At 36.5% G+C, this 19,412-nt stretch overlaps 1 non-coding gene and 1 pseudogene across 2 annotated transcripts; one reads left to right on the top strand and one right to left on the bottom strand.

Moving 5' to 3' along the window:
* Window positions 1-5,883: 5,883 nt before the first annotated feature.
* TRNAL-AAG (transfer RNA leucine (anticodon AAG)) lies at window positions 5,884-5,964 on the top strand. Its single transcript has one exon. It is a non-coding gene; the product is annotated as a tRNA-Leu (tRNA).
* An 11,546-nt stretch (window positions 5,965-17,510) lies between these two features.
* On the bottom strand, window positions 17,511-19,111 carry LOC147567987 (arogenate dehydratase 3 pseudogene; annotated as a pseudogene). Its single transcript, XR_015230929.1, has one exon. The product of XR_015230929.1 is annotated as an arogenate dehydratase 3 pseudogene (transcript).
* Between the last annotated feature and the right edge of the window lie 301 nt (window positions 19,112-19,412).

Genomic DNA, 19,412 nt, shown 5'->3' with positions numbered 1-19,412 from the left:
TATTACTACACCCAAATTTGAACTACCCATCTTCAAACTATTTTGGCCTAAATATAATCTAGTTTTATTTCAATTGTTATTTCTTGATCTTTCATTTGTGTGAACGATTACCTTACAATTAGGTTGCTGGTAGCCCAGTTGATCAGTGCATATACTCTGCAATACAGAGGTCTCTGGTTCGATCCCACAGAAGTGCAAATCTAGGGATATTGAACTTGGGTATAAATAAAGTTTATGTAGCTAGACTATAGGCCATTTAATTTGTCGGGCTTTAGGCCCATAAGTATTTCGGCAGTTATCGTGCTTATCACATCGTCTCCATGTACCAATGTCTTGTAACGACTAATGTAGATAGTAGTCAATTTCTCAAAAAAAAAAAAAAATTAAGCCGCTGGCATTTACTTAGCTACTTTGGCTCTTTACAGATCTCAAAAGTTGGAATTTTTTCACTTTCTCTGTAAATAAGGGTTTTGTTATTTACAGAGCACAGAGGGACTAAAATAAAATTTTGAGAAGGATGAAAAAAGATTATATATTGATTATAGAGTAAAAGATATTTTATCTCCATCATTCCTAAACCCTACCACCAACACCTTCCACCACCCTAACAATCACCACCACAACTATGAACAAGCAAGTCACAATCACCTATCAAAAACACTAGTAATAGAAGAAACTAACAATCAGGAAGGTGCATTAATGGAGGAGCTTGGTGGTCAAGAAGCTTCTTTAATAAAAGAGTTTGATATTGAAGAACTCAACTACAACTCTTCATTGGACTCACATAACAACATTCTAAGTAAAGACATAACTTTAGAGATGAGATAAACTAATTTGTGGTGATTATTTCAAAAAAGAACTCAGATTTCAAGGTCAACATTTTTTCCTCACTTTTATGAACGATCCAAATTTTCGGTCAAATAATGCTTAGAACGATGAACATTTTCGTTCATTCGTGAGGTTTGTTCTCAACATTTTTTGACAGTTTTATGTTTATTTTTTCAACATTTTCGGTCAGTTCTACGTTTATTTTTTCAACAATTATGTTCAGTTCGACCATTTTTTTATGCAAATTTAAGGTCGTTTTCACTGTTTTTTTGCAAAAATTTGACACGATTATTTACACTAGGATTGTTAGATCAGTAGGTCATTATGCTCAAGTAATGGTGATTTAGTTAGAGTAAAAGAATATAATCTCAAACATATTTAGATTTGATGTCTTACAACTCCAAAAGTTTAGAACCACCAAAACTCTTACAAAATTACTAAAATATAAAAGAGTTAATTCCTATATGGCCCCCTACTTTGTGACCAGCTTCCTTTATGGTTCCCTTTTTTTCGTAAATTCAAATATGGCCCCCTTTTTTGAGGTAAATGTCCTGATTACCCTTCTTATTAATATTTTTTCAACATAAAAAAAAAAAAAAAAAAAAAAAAAAAACTTGAATTCCACCTCACTTCCAACTCCCCCACACATATCTTTCCACATCATCTCTCTCTCTCTCCAACTCACCTCTTTCTCTCTCTCCAACTCACCTCTTTATCTCTCTCCAACTCATCTCTCTCTCTAACTGACCTCTCTCTCTCTCCAAGTCACTTCTTCTTCTCCGACGAAGGTCGCCGGCCGGAAACCTTAAAAAAAAAAATTACCTCTTCTCTCCAGAGTTTCTAGAGAGAGAGAGAGATGAGGGTAAATTTTTTTTTTTTTTTAAGGTCGGAGTGACTTGGAGAGAGAGGGAGAGAGGTGAGTTAGAGAGAGAGAGATGAGTTGGAGAGCGAGAGAGATGAGTTGGAGAGAGAGGTGACGTGGAGAGAGATGAGTGGTGGAGAAGGAAGTGAGGTGGAATTTAGGTTTTGTTTTTTATTTTATTTTGAAAATACATTAATCAGAGGGGTAGTGATGACATTTGTTTGAAAATAGGGGGCATATTTGAATTTACGAAAAAAAAAGGGGCCATAAAGGAAGCTGGTCACAAAGTAGGGGGCCATATAGGAATTAACTCAATATAAAAAGACGTGTTTTGTCTTTCCAAATGTCTATGATTTTATAAAAAAATCTACCCCTCTGTGATCATTTTCCTTACTAATATTCACTTTCATTGTCTTCATCATCTTCATCCCTTGATCTCACTCTACGACCATTTTTCTTCTTATATATGTTTGGGCATTGTCTACAACTAGAAAATGAGTACAACCCCTCAAACCTGCCATGAAATATCCTCTTTATAAAGTACTGAGTGAAAAATTCGATATATGACATAGGAATGAATATAAACTATGAACATCAAATAAATTTTTTAGCTACACATAAACTTAAAATTTTCGGTGAAAAATAACAAAAACTATAAGAAAAATATGGCGACAAAAGAAAGATGGATTTTCGGCAGGAACCACCGAATTTAAACCGGAATTTTTTGGCAAGAACCAACAAAAAATAAGATGAAAAGTTTTTAATCATCCTCAATAGAAAGATGGATCATCTTCCATGAATTTCAACAAAAATTTTTAATCATCTTCAAAATACAGGGAACCTTAATACTTAGTAAAATAAGCCATGAAACCCTAGTTGAACTAGTAAAATCCTACCTAAAGAGCTAAAGAGGAATCTACTTCCATTGATATATATGATTCAAGATTTCTAGCCAAAGAAGATAAAAATCAGGTAACATAATCAGACTAACTACAAGAAGCCATGAAATCCTACTACATCAAGATAAATCTATAACATTAAAGAGAAACTTATAACCATCAAATTCCTAAATCTGTGACAAGATTTCTTTGAAAATTTAAACAAATAAGCAAGGAGAGTAAAAAGGACAAGAATCTTACCTTTGCCTCTGATGTCTCTTCATCTTGGTTGGCAAAGATAACTCAAGTCTTTGAAGGTAGAGAATTTTTTTTTCCGGAATAAGATGAAAAGTTGGAAGCAGGTTTTAAGAATTTATGGAAGGAAGAATATGGATGAAGGGTTTTAGACGGAGGGAAGAACCTATCTCTATAAAATAGGGGTCTAGTTCTAAATAACTAATAAGTTGTAATAAAGTCAAATTATTTGTTCATACTGAAAAGTGTATCTACAAATACTCTGTAAATAGCTCTTAGTTGCTCTGTAAATACTAGCGACTTATAATTAATATTTTTCATCTTAGAGAAGCTTTTGAAATTATTTAATTGATTAATGTACCTTGATTGAAACCTCTGAACATGCTCTGCTTCACTGTCAATTTGCTAAAAATATTTGGTTCTATTTCAATGTTACATCTACTGACATTGAGTTGATTTCTGATTGAATATTATCGTGGCAGGATTTTTAGACAATATCTCATGTACTTCGAATGACATTCATTTTTCTACTATCTTAGGGTACATTTGAAAAAGCACGATGTGATCATTGTTTTGAGAATATTATTAGTAGACCCTCTCAGGTGATTAACCAGATTGTATCATTCCCTTGCACTCCTGGTGTAGTTAAAACCATTAAACGATTATGTTCTCAACGGTGGGCTCCGTCGATGTACCCATACTATAAAACTAACACAGATATCTCGGTTACTGACATTAACAATTGTATTTCTATTAGCTTTACTGTTCATGATTCCAGGCAAAATTTATTGGAGCAAAAGTAGAAACTCTTCGAGCTCTTTCGAGCGAGGAAAGTGAAGTCAAAGCCATTTTATCTGGAGTCTGATTGGTGGTTACTCATATAATTACAAGCACATTATTTTATTCAAAGTGACAACAAAGTCTAATTGAACATCTACATGATTCCAGGAAAACGATACATTGTCATTCCACATCTTATATTCAAGAAGTCAAAGCTCTCATCTCTACGATAAAAATTAAATATTCAGTTCTCTTGTATAACCAGAAATCACAATATTCCTCCTGATAAACAAGTCAAATGGGCTAGAAACAATCAAGGCTAGGGCTGGGAAAACGGTCCGGGAACCCGGGATCCGGCCCGATCCGCCCGGACCGTTTTGACCCGCAGACCGTAGGCTACCCGAGCCGGGCTTACCCGGCCCGATGGCTCGGGTTTATTGGGCCGGGATTCGGATAGGCCCTCAAATCCGAGTCCCGACCCGAAAAGCCCGTCCGCTACCCTCCCGATAGAGTCCGCCCGCTACCCGAGCCCGACTATTGCTTAGATCCCACGGCTGATATAATTAGATATCAGCCGTTGGATCTAAAGACCCCTTCATCTCTTATAAACCCTTTTCCCAAACAGAAACCCTACAACTAAACCTAATCTCTCTCTCTCTGCGCCTCTCTGTCTCTCTCTCTCTCTCTCTGCGCCTCTCCCTTTCAAACTCAAACAGAAATTCCATCATATAGAAACCCTAACTTCACTTAACCCTAAACTATGATTCCATTAGTATTCTTGGAAGAAACAATTACCTTCTAAAAACTTTGAAGAAACTAAAACCGAAGTTATTGGATCGCATATTCGGTCTCCCTTACCTCCTTGTTCTCTGATAATGGTTAGTATTACTAATGAAATCCTTGTTTGGATCAATAGTTTCATGTCCGGTTGGTTGTACGCTGATGATCTACGGATCAGAGGAAGCGGTTGAAGCCTCTGAACATCAAATTCGTTATTAGTTATTTTTTTTGACATCATAAACTTGTAAACTCTCTGAAATAGATCTATCTAATGGGTCAGATCTGTTTCAGAGAGGCAATAGACTTGTATAATATTCTGTTTTTGGTTAATGAAGACATGGAAAGGTGAGAGAAATCATTATTTTGATTCTTTTTAAAATCTTTTTATAATCTAGGTTTTCATAAAATTTGAATGTAGGGTTACATTTTGATGTTATGATTATCTAGGGTTCCTTCATTTGTGTTTGGAGGTGTTCTTGATATAATTCTCTTTTTCTTTTATTTTAGTTTGTCTTCCTTTAGTATGAACATAAATGGGGGGAGGAGATGTCCTTTATTGGAAAAGGAAATATCAAATTCGAAAGGAAATAGCAAATTTTACTTGTGGTACTGTTTCCATATTAGATCTTGTGAAAAGAAAAGGAAATATCAAATTTGAAACAAGATATTTAGAAATAAAGGCAAGAAGAGGTGAAAGAAAACATAAAATTTTCATCAAATTGGTGAAAGGAAATCACCATTTTCATCAAATTGGTGAAAGGAAATCACCATTCCGTCATTTCGGATCTGTTCTGTTACGGCACTATGACCAAAATCTTAAAAACAGTGATTTAAAAGTTTCCAGCTATCATATCCTTAAAAAGTGAAAGAAAAACAAATTTAGATTTTAGGTCTTAAAAAAAAAATTAGATTTGGGGAATATATATTACCCGAGCCCGTCCGGCCCGAGTCCGTTGAAACCCGCTCGGGCAGCCGGGCTCGGATGGGCTACGGGCTCCTATATTGCGTGTTTGGTCCGGTCCGATCCGCCCGACCCCCTACCGCGGGCTCGGCTTATCCGAGCCCGATCCGCCCGAGTCCGGCTCATTGTTGCCCAAGCCCGTCCGCGCCCGTCCGATTCCCACCCCTAATCAAGGCAATAGATTCTGGAAATACATTCCAAACTTATTTTTATTAATCGCACTCTTACTTTTAGTAATATAAGCTATCTTTCAAGAAAAAAAAATAGCTATCTTATATTAAAATATTTCAGATAATTTAATTTTTTTGGCGTTGGTGGTTCGGGTAAAGCATGTGTCATACCAGGAAGTATGTGCATAACTAACAATAAAAGAATTATTGTGTTTGGGATGGAATTTTATTTCAATTGAACTTCTGATTTATTTTTATCATCCCTTACCACTTTGCAACAAAATGGATTTATGTCTAAACAATTTGGTAAGGGTATTATAAGTGATGAAACTGGACAAGGAAGTGTGATAAGCAAGTAGTAGCACATGAGTTGAGATGGCCGAGTTGGTCTAAGGCGCCAGATTAAGGTTCTGGTCCGAAAGGGCGTGGGTTCAAATCCCACTCTCAACAATCTGTTTTGCAAATTAGATATTACCTGGCTGCCTATAGAGGTTTCCAACACTTGGACGCCCACCTCACTTGAGGCATATGAATGAAATATCCTCAAACTGCCATAGTCATGAAGCTATCCCAATTCCAATAGAGACTTGTACATTTCCAATGCTACATAGACTTCCATAAAGGCCATTATTTATATTTTTACAAACACAATTTATAAACGATGGATTATCAGCACCTCCACTAGGTATCAATCTTGGGACTTTCGGAGTCGATGCACCACGGTTGGGACAAGACACCAAGTGCCCATTGGATGAAACCAAAGGAGCTTAAGTCTGCCAATGATAGCTAAACTGGACCATCTACAGAGTCTTTCACTACTCAACCAACATCCAAACGTACCCAATGGGTTTACGTCTTTCCGTCTACTCGTAGTAGTTGGGTCCAAGCCCATTGGAACATTCTATAGGCGACCATGTTATTGTCCATGTCACCCCTCTACACATAATTTTTTTTTTGGTGAACCTCTACACATTATTATAGGTGTGTGAATGTGAATTCGGTGTGGGCAGGACGAATAATCATCTCTTGGCTATTAAAGCTCTTAGGCAAGTTTTTTGCCGATTTCTCGTGCTCAAAGCCCACTCATGCCCATCAAAAGAGTCAAGCTCATCCAACCTTAATTGAGGTATCCACTTTTACATTTAAGAAATAATTTGAACAAATAAATGTGCAAAATCAAAATGAGTTCATAAAACTTGATGGGAAGTTTTATAAGGCCTCTCCAATTTTGTTAAAAGGCCTCCCCATGAACCATTTTACTTGCTAAATTATCACTGAGGGGAGGCCTTTCAACAATGATATACACCTTTCATCAAAAAAAAAAACTTAATTTACATAACAACTAATTAATTCTCATGTTATTCATCATTGGGCTCTTATAATTCGTTTTTATCATTCTCTATTAACCACCCCAAAAGTTGGAAGTGCGTGTATAGCATAACCAGTTTTAAAGTTCTCAAAACCCAGTTAGTTTTCTTCTTTGGGACTGCTAATAACATTAACAGCAGCGTCCAAACCATATGCAAAAATAGGCTAAACTACAAGCAGTTCTAGAGTGAGGCCCAACTAACTCATACGCGTTTCGATTTTGTTGTCTATTTTTTTTTTGAAATGGTACACTGAGAGAGGCCCATACCCAATTAAATAAGAATAAAAGAGACTACTTAATTCTTAAATACAATTTTCCTTCTTTATACGAAGGATATCGTGTAACTCCTCGGTGAAACTCGTCTCATGGAGCCAACAACCCTTGGCTCAAGTGGTAAGAGGTAAGTCTTCCAACTTAGAGGTCAAGGGTTCGAGGCACACGCTTACCAATTAAAAAAAAAAAAAACTCGTCTCATGGAGTTCTTCATATCATCATATGAGTATGTTGTGTTCCAATTAGCTAACGTATCTGCAGCTCTATTCGACTCTCGGTATATGTGCTCGACCTTCAATTCTTGTAATCCCTTAGTGAGGCACAAAATCCTTCTCCAAATATTCCAACAATGGCATGATGGTTTAGGTCCATGTGTGGTAAAGAAAGACTTGACTGTAATCGAGTCAGTATTGAATTGCAAACGACTTAAATGAAGGGCGTTAGCCAATTTAAGTCCCGCCTCAATTTAAATCCTGCCTCATTTTAAGTCTATTTTCTTCCTACCTTTTCCTAATCTTTTTGAGGGAGGCGACCTTGACACACTATATTTGTATCAGACATGCCCGACCCCACTACATGTGCATGTCTAGTGGTCGATAACAAATTAATTCCCTTTAAGTTGTTTGGAACATATTTGTATCAGACAGACAATGAAACTCTCTTTGGCGGGTAAAATGGTTGGGGGAAATGTCATCCACTAGTTCTCTGCTACAGGTGTCGTCATCATTCATGGAAGCGTCTATAGGCACGACCCATCTCTCCATCATATTCAATTACCACCACACTCTCACATTCTCAATTCGTGTTCCTTAATGTACCACTCAATTCCGAGCCCCACTAGCACAGCAAACTACATATGTGCCATACTCACATTCTTGACAAGTCATTCAATAGCATTGTCTATTATATTAAAACAACTCAGTCGGTTATCCAGGAGATAAGTTTGATCGTCCATTTTATTTTAGAGATTTAGGTGCTGTTTGTTTTTTCATTTTTTCAGATCTGAAATCTGAATTGGGTTCCAATTCAGATTTCAGATGTTTGTTTTGGATTTAAAAAAAATCTGAAATTTCGACTGAATTGGGCCGAAGTCTGAATGGGCTGAAAAGGAGTCCATATATTTCAGACTTCAAAACAAGTCTGAAAAATGGGTCCAACTTCTGAAATTTGTTAAATGACGTTTCTGCCCTTCTTTTTTAGGAATAGAAACTTTTCATCTGTGAACACCTCCACCACCTGCAAAATCACCATCACCACCACCGGCGAAATCACCGTCAGCACCACCTCCGGCAAACCCGACAACACCACCACCCACCAAACCAACAACACCACCGCCCACCAAACCAACAACACCACCTCCGGCAAACCCATCAACACCACCACCCACCAAACCAACAGCACCACCTCCGGCAAACCCAACACCACCCACAAAACTAACAGCACCACATCCGGCCAAACCAACAACACCACTACACACAAAACCAACAACACCACTACACACAAAACCAACACCACCACCTCCGGCATACCCAACGTCACCACCACCCACCAAACCAACATCACCACCACCCACAAAACCAATAGCACCACCACCGAGAAAACCACACTACCTCCGGCATACCCAACTTCTAAACCTTCGCTTGAGTAGAAAAAGAGAGAGTGAGTGAGAGAGAAGAATAAGAGAGAGAGAGTGAGAGAGGAACTTTCTCTCACTAGCTTTCCAACAATACTTCCGACGAGAGATTTCCATAGATGGAGAGATGGATGGAGGCTGTGTTTTTCTTTATCGGAGAGATGGAGGCTGTTGACTGTTTGAGAGGGGAAGATTTAAAGGCTAGGGTTTCTAGTATTCTATTTAAGATAAGGTTAGGGTCTGTTTGGTGAACTACATGAATTAGGGGTATTATAGTCAAAATAGTAATTCAGATTCATTAATTCAGATTTAAGAAACAAACACCTAACTTTTAAATTAATTTAGATTTTTCAGATTCAGCCAATTCAGTTTAGCCAATTCAGATTCAACCAATTCAGATTCAGCCATCCACAAAAAAACAAACACAACCTTAGTTAGGAACACATCCGACGGATGATATAAAATCTTTTTATGTAAATAGACTAAAAAAAAGAAGGAAATTTATGTAAATTAGTCAAATTGGTTAGAATAACTACTGCCCACATATTTCTCTCCGTATTTTTTTTTCTCCGATGGATTACATCTTAGAAACTACCAACTTTACTGTAGAAAATAATGGGGAGAGATCGAAATAACTAACTCACTCTCCCATATCTTCCTAATTTCTCTCTCACCGCCAAACTATTTGACTTAAAATTGAAACTCTCATTTCCTCTCCAAATTCTTTCTCTATACCAGGCTTTCTCTCTCTCTCTCGACAACCAAGAAATTTTATTACAAAAAAACAACAAAAGAAATCTCCTATTTTTTTTTATCAAATCTTTCCTGTTAGTGATTTTTTATATGTTATTCTTTCACATAAAATGTGAGTCACCGGCGAAGTCAAGAGGGATTTGTCGCGTCCGTAGGACGCGACGGAAACCTAGTAAAGATAAATATTACTCTTGTAATTTTAAAGGAAAAAAACAAAAACAGAGCTTCAGACCAATTTTAAGTACTAACATCACTTCCCCCCCCCCCCCCCCCCCCCAAGACATTTTATATGTGAGATTGTTTCTTGTTTTTGTGAAGTCAACGTGATCATCTAAATTGACAAATTTAGGGAGGGGGAGTGGATTAAAGACATGATTAGATATATGCAGTCAAGATATTTGAAATGTCTACTTAAAGTTACCAGATTTGCTCCTTCTAGTGGCGTACCGCGATCTGGTTCGTGCGTACCCTTTTAGGGTGCGTTCGCGTACCAGATCGCCATTAGGAGCGAACCCTAATCAAGGTTCTAGAAGAAGATGAAAAAAATAAGAAGAAACTAGATTTCATAGGAAAAAATAGAGAAAATCTGTATTTTCTTTTGAACTTTCATCTATTTAGAGTCTCACCATGATTCTCTTCATCGATCTAACATATTTACAGTTTGTTCAAGGTTTTTTTTTGTTTCATGGAAAGATGAATAGAGAGGGAAAGTCGAGGGAGGAAGAAGACGGTAAAGCCTCTCTGTTAGATTAAGTTTTTTTTTTGGAGTTTCTTTATGCCACCGTAGGATAACAAAAGCCCTTAAATTAGGTTTTAACTGTCAGATCAAAAAGGTTATCAAAATAGAATTTTTTTTTTAGGATTTTCTTCTAACCCTTGGATCTCTAGAAAGAATTTTATCCACCAAACTATTATATTTTAGTAATATAATTTGGGTAATTTTATAGGCAATGCCCAAACTTGTTATAGTATTTTCTACTTATGACTTGGTCAATTATACATGACCATGTTTCTTTAAAAGCAATGCCTACAATAATCAAGTTTTGAGGGTTATCTTCACCCACGTTTTCTTTTTTTCTTTCTTCAAAATAAGAAACTAAATCAACTCACCATCCATTGTGTTCGTCTCCTCAAACTTTAAGTGCAAGTGATACCATATTTGTTTGAAACCACTATGGATGAAGAAAATAAAGAAGGAACTAAATCATGTGAATGAGTTAACAAAAACAAAGTTCCAGAGGACTTTATGTTTTTCTTTCTATTTGAATCATTTCATCAAACACCTTAACTACATAATTCAAATTTGAACAAAATAAAGAAGAACTATACTCATCCAATTCAAATATTGTCATTTCATTTAAGCAACTAGAAAGTAAGAAAATCAACCATCAAATAACTCGAAAAGCATCATTAGACTGATACAAACATATACACACATAGTTTAAGATCAATCAAAAAAACAAAAGAGATTTGGTGGGTTTAGGGTTTTGGATTTTCTTCTTTCAAATGATTGTCTCAACTCCGGACTAAATTGGTCGTTAGAAATGCTTCAATTAAGACTCCAATCAACCCCACACAGAGAAATGAAGTTTTGGAACCAAGATTTTATAGAAATTCGATTTTCCAGATTCTAGGTTTAATGGTTAATCTATGAATTTATAGACAGAGAAAATGTGAGAAAGATGAAGATGAGAGATTGAAGAAGAAGAAGAAGAAGAGAGTAATGATAGAGTGAAAGAGATTGAAGATGGGATTTGAAGATGACGAAGAGGAGACTGACGAGAAGGAGACTGACGAAGACGACGTTGGGGATTGGATTCGGTTCTCCCTCACGATTTTTTTCTCCTCATATTGGAGGGATGAGAAAGTCAAAGTTTATTGACTTAACCGTTGACCGTTAGGTCAAACATGGACAGGGCATTGCCTCCTTACCAACACATTGCTTCTAACTAATTTAGGACTTTCCTTTAGCAAGATTGCCTGTAACAAGTTTGGGCATTGCCTATAAAATCTCTCATAAATTTCTATTGGGACTTAGTATCCGGAAGATTCTAAATTTATGAATAACAAAACATAACAACTTTATTGTATTGGGAAACTTCCAACCAATCGTCATTTTATTCCAATAATAATATTTCATAAGATTTGATTTACTATCTAGATAACAAATTAGATTTGTTATTATTTTTAGTAGTCAATCGAATTTTCTATTAAATATCTAAATTAATGAATACCTTAACAAAAAAAATATAATGAACAAGAAAATAGTAAGCATACCGACAGAGTGTGCCCTAGCGAATTACATACCGAAATAGCGTATCAAAAAAGTATACCCCAACGTATCGAACGCTATCAACCCAGCGTACCACGTACCGGAACGTACCGCATTCCAGATAACCTTGTGTCTACTAACGTCAGAGGCATTGATTCAAGATATTTAAAATGTCTATCAATGTCTTTTGCATTGATTTCAGACATTAATCTAGAAACAAATATAGATGTTTTAGTTTCATAGGCATTTTAAATAATTCTATGTATTTTTTTTAGTAAATCTGAAAAACTAGTGTACACCAAATTAGGGAAGACTATAAGGAGAAAAAAACTAATAATAATAATTACTGAAGTAACTTTGGAGGTGTCTATAGTAATGGCCACCTCACGTTCATCAAAACAGCAACAATAATAGAAGATCAAAGGCGCGAAGAGTTATTTTGGTCTCAAACTGGATATGTCCAAAGCTTTTGATCGGATTGAATGGCACTATCTGGAGCAAATTATGCTCCTGATGGGCTTCACTCCTGGTTGGACCAGGCTTATTCGTACGTGTCTCAACTCTAGTTCCATGGCCGTTCTGATCAATGGGCGTCCCGGGTGCACTTTTTATGTTAGCAGGGGGATTCGTCAGGGAGACCTGCTTTCGCCTTTCCTTTTCGCTATTGCTATGGAAGGTCTAAGCCGCCTCCTTGACAGGCATAACAGTCCTCACCCCTTCATTGGCTTCCCGGTCCCCAATTCGGATCTCACTATCAATCATCTTCTCTTTGCAGACGACTGTATTATCTTTGGTCAAAATTCTCTTGACAACATTCACAACCTCAAGCGGATTCTTAAAGAATTTAGTGATGCTTCGGGTCAGATGATTAATTACTCCAAATCCAACATTTTCTTTTCCAAGAACTCGCATCCGAAATTCAAACGTATGATTATCCGTGAACTTAAAGTTCATCTATCCTCGACTGGTGACAAATATCTCGGCACGAATCTGTTCATTGGTAAAAACAAAAAATCTATCTTTCAACCCCTTCTCAACCAAATCAAAAACAAGCTCGCCAAGTGGCAATCTAATCTTCTCTCTCAAGCTGGTCGCTCGGTAGTCATTTCTACTATCGCAGCGGCCGTTCCCCGATACCAAATGCAGTGCTTTGCTATCTCAAAAGGCATATGTAACAGCATTGAGTCCCTCCAAAGGACTTTCTGGTGGGGAAAATCCAAAACTTTCCATACTATCAACTGGTCGGCTATTTGCAAGCCAAAGAAACTAGGTGGTCTGGGGTTGCGCCTCCCTCATCTTGATAATCATGCCTTTCTCAATAAAATTATCTGGCGTATTATTAATAACCCGAAGGCTATTTGGGCTCGTGTGCTCAAAAGCAAATACTTTCCTAAAACCCATCGGCCCACCCCCCCCCCCCCCCCCCCCAAAACCACCCACTCTTGGCCTTGGAAATCTATTATTAAGAATTACTCTAATATGGATAGTCTTATTTTCTGGAACATTAATACAGGGGTTAATATTAACGTTTGGAGTGACGGATCCCAAACCACCCCCCACCCATAACTAATCATACGGGGTCCAACATTAAATGGGTTGCACAACTTATTACTAACAACACTTGGAATTTTCAGATATTGCAGCAATGTTTTAACGATGATATATGCAGTGCTATTCTCAGCATCAACCTCCAAAATAATCAGGAAGATAAACCGATATGGACATTAACCAAATCAGGTAATTTCTCGATAAAATCAATGTATTATTATTTAAGAACGGAAAGCATGAATGTGACGCAAGACCATATCGAATGGGGATTTATCTGGAACTTGAATACTATACCACGTGTGAAGATTTTCCTATGGAAATGCTGTACTAATAGCTTACCTGTCAAAGCGAAAATTGGCAAATTCATTGGAGACCAATTCTCTTGTATTAATTGCGATGAAAACGAAACATTAGATCATGTGATGCTGCACTGCACGTTTGCTAAAGCAATTTGGTTCAATTATGATGTGAGAACTGATCAGATTAGCTCGACTAATCAATGGATATCACAATGGAAAACTCTAAATGAGGATACTACCAACCAATATGCCAAAATACTATGGTTCATTTGGAAAGCTAGATGTGAAAATAGTTTTAACACGAACAAACAGAATCCTCGACAAATCATAGACCGAATTAATAATGTGTCTATCACTCCTCTCAAGATTGAGACGGTTATCACTAACAAATGCAGGAAATCTACTAAGGAACAAAAATGGAGACCTCCATCGACACCATATTTAAAGTTGAATGTTGACGCCTCGTTTACAAAAGCTACAGAACCGGCCGGAATAGGATGTATTATCAGAGATGAAGAGTCGAAATTCATTATAGTAGCAGCGAATTCGGTGCGAAGCCAAAACGCGGAAGAATGTGAAGGATTAGCTATCCTATCTAGTATGCAATGGGCATTACAATTAAAGATTACTCATGCTCATATAGAAAGTGATAACCAAGCACTAATCAAATTCATCAACGGTCATAATATTGGTCTACACTGGCAATCGTTAAAGATGATACAACAAATTCAATCCCTTATAAACAATTTCGAAGGAATCATGTTCACCTATGTGTCTAGGGATTGCAATGCTCCAGATGATGCGATAGCGAAATGGGAAAGAAGAAATGGAGAAAGGAAAGAATAGAATTCTGTACCTTCTTTTGTGTCAGCTTTACTCTAGTTGTTTTGTGTGTTAGTAGTACTCTTGTTTGTGTCGGCATTTCTTTAGCCGTTTGTGTGCTTGTAGTACTCTTGTTCATTTTTAATGCAATGTTTCTCATCAAAAAAAAAAACAATAATAGAAGATCCAAAATATTTTGCCTTCCATTAGTTTTCGTAATTAGAATTAGTGTTTCTACATTTGTAATTAGTATTTCCATTTTAGTTTTTCTCATTTATGTAAATTATTCCCATGTAAATTTCTTCTATAAGCATATGTAAATTCATTCGATGAAATACCTTTTGATCTATCATAATTTCTTGTTCAAACTAATTATTTAATATGGTATCACGAGTATAAGGATTTTTTTTCTCTATCGGTGTTCGATCATCAATTAAAATTAAAGATGAACTTTTTTCTTTATATTGATCATCTCACTTTCAAAAGCTAGCTAGGATTCACGTCTTCGTGTTACAAATAAATTATTCATCTTCAAAGGTCAGTAACAAAATCTTACTAATTTACATTTTCTGAATTTTTTTGCCAAGTTTTTCGAATTTTTCAACCTCATTTAGGTTAGAAATCAATTTTTTCCTACTCTGGTTCAATTCTAATTCTGAATTAACCCAAACTCGTCCGCGACCGGAACCAAATTCCATTTTTGGTTCCCAACCATAAACCTGGTTTTTTCCAAATCGGATTAACTAAAGCTTCATAAAACCGAATTGGATTCTAGTTTTTGGTTCTCGAACCAAACCTGGTTCATTCTAATATTGAAATACAAAATAGTCTACGACCGGAACCACATCTCTGTTTTTGGTTCCCGACGACCCTAATCCTTCTTCTCCGACGACTGAACCATTAAGGTTTCATTTTCGCCGGAATTGTCCACTCTTTTGCCGGTACGAACCACAATCGAATCTGTAGGAGACCCAGAACCCTTTTACTGGTACGGACCACAATCGAATATGTAGGCAAGATTAATAATTTTATTTTTACTTTCCCTTTCATACCTAAAAGGGCCCCTAATTTCAATTTGGCTTTGGGCCTCAGAATTATACGGGTCGGCCCTGATTGTCCACCAGTGTCCCGAAATGTTAAATAAAAATATGTTATTTTCTTAATAAAATAATAATATTATAATTATATATATCCACCAATATTCACGAATATCCTAAAAGATATTTTTTAAAATATCGGTAAATGTATGTTTTTTAATATAATTAGTAAGTATAATAATAAATTCTCATGTTCTTCTTCTTCTTCTCTGGCCACCTCCAACCGCCACCGTTTTCTTTTTAGCTCTCTCATTCTCTCTGCTCATACACTCTCATCTCTTTCTTTGTTCTAATGAAAGGAAACTCGTGTTTTGGTTAAGGGGAACTCTCCCTAATCAAATCAGTGTCGCAAAGAAGAGACCCCCTCTATATTGCCAAAACAGAAGAGGAGAAGCGGGAAGGAGAAAGAGAGATAGTGGGGAAAAGGAGAGATAGAGGGGACATAAATGGTGGTAGGTGGAAAGGATGAAGAAAACCAACTTTACTTTTTTCTGAACGGGTGCGGGGATGAATATTTAGTAGCGAGCCTTGCCTGTGGGAGGAGAAGAAGTGGTTGTGGGTTAGGAGAAAAAAAATTCCATCCAAAATTTAAGAAGTCATTTTTTAGGAAGCCTTAGAAAAGATTTGTTACCTCAAAACATAAATTCAATAATAATAAATATTTTAAAAATAACCACTACACATTTTATTTGTAGACTTATAATCTCAAATATTTTAAATGCCTCGAAAGATTTTGAAAAATGTCTATAGACATTTCGTGCATGAATATCCCCAAAGTCTCGATCCACTGCCCCTGTTACGTCATAGTGTTGTTGTGATTAACAATTTTGTAGCGTTTAGAAAATCATCAAGTTAGATAACATTCTATATTTTAATAAAAAGAGTGGAGATTAAGTACTTAAAAAATGATGAGAGAAGAAAAGGTCAAGTATAGAAAGAAGGGAAGAAGAGAAAGGAGCGGATTCAAAATGGCGAAGAAACGTGGAACATTTACGTGGTTTGCCACCAAACAATAGAACAACCCACTCATGGCTACTAACCCCAATTTAGTCAATCTTCTCACCTACTTCCATGGGACCGGCCGGCCTTATCTATCTAGAGTTTTGGGTTGTTGGTGAAATATTTTCAACTTTTTCTTCAAGTGGAAATTATAACCCTAAGTTCTTGTTGTCTCCTCAACAAAAAAAAAAAAAAAAAGTTCTTGTTGTCAATGCCAAAATCATATATCCACTAGATTATCCTAACTTCTCATTATACTAGTTTTTTCTTCTCGAGTTCTCTTTGGTATTCTTTTAAAATGATGTTTAATCTTTAGCCTAAACACTATAGCCGGCGGTTTTTAAATAAATCCAACTTAAACGTAAATTTTTCGTGCAAAGTTATTAATTTTGTCAAAACTGACTTAATAATCTCTATTACAAAATAAGAGAACGTACTTTGACTTTTTTTTTTGTTGCAACAACATACTTTTACTTGGTAAAATATTGTACATTGTTTGTGTTATGTTTTGCTTGAGGGCATTCTTTTGATTTTCATAGAAAGATAGAAAAAAGGGTGAGTCACCCTATCAACTCCATGCTCTCTATTGCAAATCATACACATGTGAGAATTGATAAATGTTGAATATTTTCTTTTATTGATACAATGTAGTGATGGTCAATTGTTGTGAATACTAGTAATAGATGCTTGTAGTGATAGTGATGGACAAGTTTATATTGGTGAAGTTATTGACATTGGTGGTGGTGGTGCTCCATGAGCACCAATTATAAGTTAAAGTAATATTGCAATAAGAAATAAATTATTAATAAGTTTAGAAGTTCAAAACTAGTTTATAAGTTAAAGTTCAATGGACAAATTAGATATATATGAAATTTGACGGTTTTTTTTTATATTTGTATCTTCCAACTTACAAGAAAGGATAAGAAACAAATTTTGGGAAATCCAATTTATATTTCATAACTCAAGTTCAAATCTTATATCATGAAATCCAACTACGAAAGTTTTATCTTAAATTTTTCGAAGTATCTGCAATAATCTGAATTTACATTTCAATAATATCAAATAGTAGGAGAATTCCATGGAGTCATATCAATAGGATAACTTCCTAAAACCCTAAGAAAAGATGTAAATTCTTGAACTTCTGCAAGTGCATTTTGAGCTCTTTGATCCGCCATTGAAGCTTCAAAATCAACATAAAACATATACTCAAAATGCTTAGCCGTTCCAACATTAGGAACACCAACTATTCGAATTGGTCGGTTCCTATACGGTCTGCTCTCAATCTTTGTCAAACTTATATTCCTAAAAGCAAAAGCCGATAACACCTTAAACAAAACCGATGTCCCTTTATCATGAGCAAAAACTATACTCGTTTTAAAGGGTCGGTCGGTTCTTGGTATAATCGGTTCACGAGCCAACATAACAAACCGAGTCACATTACTCGAATCGTCTTGAATCCCATCAGCCAATACCTGTAACCCGTACAAATCCGCGGCCCGTGCACTAGCGATAGCGGCGGTGTCACGGAGGTTGTTTGCGGCAACAAACTCGGCGGCGCCGGCAGTATCATCGACCGCTTCACGAGCAACATTGAGACCGAGTTTAGTAAGAGTCAACTCACACTGAGAAAGAGCTTGAGGATGACTAATAACCCGAGTTAGGTATTCCTTTCTGACTCCTGGTAAAGCTAGAAGACAATGATGAACTGGTAATTGAACTTCACCAACAATATGAAGATGATGACGAAGAAGAAGATCATAATTTCGATGAATACTTCCTCCTAATGAATTTTCAACAGGTAAAACGGCTCGATCGGCTAACCAGAGTTCAACCGCTTGAAAAGCAACTTCAAATTGATCACAAGGAATCGCTTCACAATTCGGATAAGCTTTTCCGGCGGCCGCTTCACTGTAAGCACCAGGTACGCCTTGATAAGCAACACGAAGTTGAGATCCATGCATCGGAGCTGGGGATAGATCTAGTGATAATGGTTTAGGTCGATTGTTGTCTAATCGGATTAGATCTAGGGCTTGATGTCCATTAATGGAGGTTATATTGGAGTTTCCACCTCCATTTTTTTCTGTGTTTTGTTGAGAGACGACATTGCTTGCAAGAATTGCGCAGGAACTTTGCCAATCGGATCGGCTACGACCAACTCCACCTGAGTTGGAATAATTTCCTGAATCGGATTTGGAAATGCATTGGATGAATCGAATTGGGGATCGATTAAATTGGAGTAAAGGTTGTCTGGTTCGAATGAATGGGTCTGAAATTGGGGATTTTAGGGTTTTGGATGGGGTTAGTGGGATTAGTTGTTGGATAATTGATTGGGTCATTTCTCTGGGGAGAGAGAGCCAAAATTAGAGAGAGAGAGAGAGAGAGAGAGAGAGAGGGGGGGAGGTTAAGTTGGAAGCTTGGTGTTCTCTTGAGGGAAGGGAACTTCAAGCTGAGGGAAAACAGGAGAGTTACGGAGATTTTATAGTGTGGGGGTTTGGTGATACAAACAATGAGAGATTGAGTGGATTGGTGACATTGGTCAAATCTCTCTCACCTAACTTCTATTTTCTCTTTTCAACAAAAAAAAATAAAAAAATTCTATTTTAATTTTTTTTTTTCATTCTATTTTCTCTTCGTGGAGGTAAATTTATTTTCACTAAAATAAAGAAGAATTTATCATTCATTATCCTTTGATTAATGGGTTATGTCTCCATTGAGCCCCCAAATTATGATCTGTTTTTTGGGCGCCCTATTAAAGAATGAGAAATACCGAGATAGTTTTTGTTTTGTTTTCTCTAAAAAAAATTAATAATTTTAAACTTTTCGGTTTTCCCTT

The sequence above is a fragment of the Eschscholzia californica genome, unplaced genomic scaffold (genome assembly GCF_041429995.1).
Source record: "Eschscholzia californica isolate CP2 unplaced genomic scaffold, dmEscCali1.0.p SCAF_1, whole genome shotgun sequence".
NCBI lineage: Eukaryota > Viridiplantae > Streptophyta > Magnoliopsida > Ranunculales > Papaveraceae > Eschscholzia > Eschscholzia californica.
This window is presented reverse-complemented; position numbering and strand designations above follow the sequence as displayed.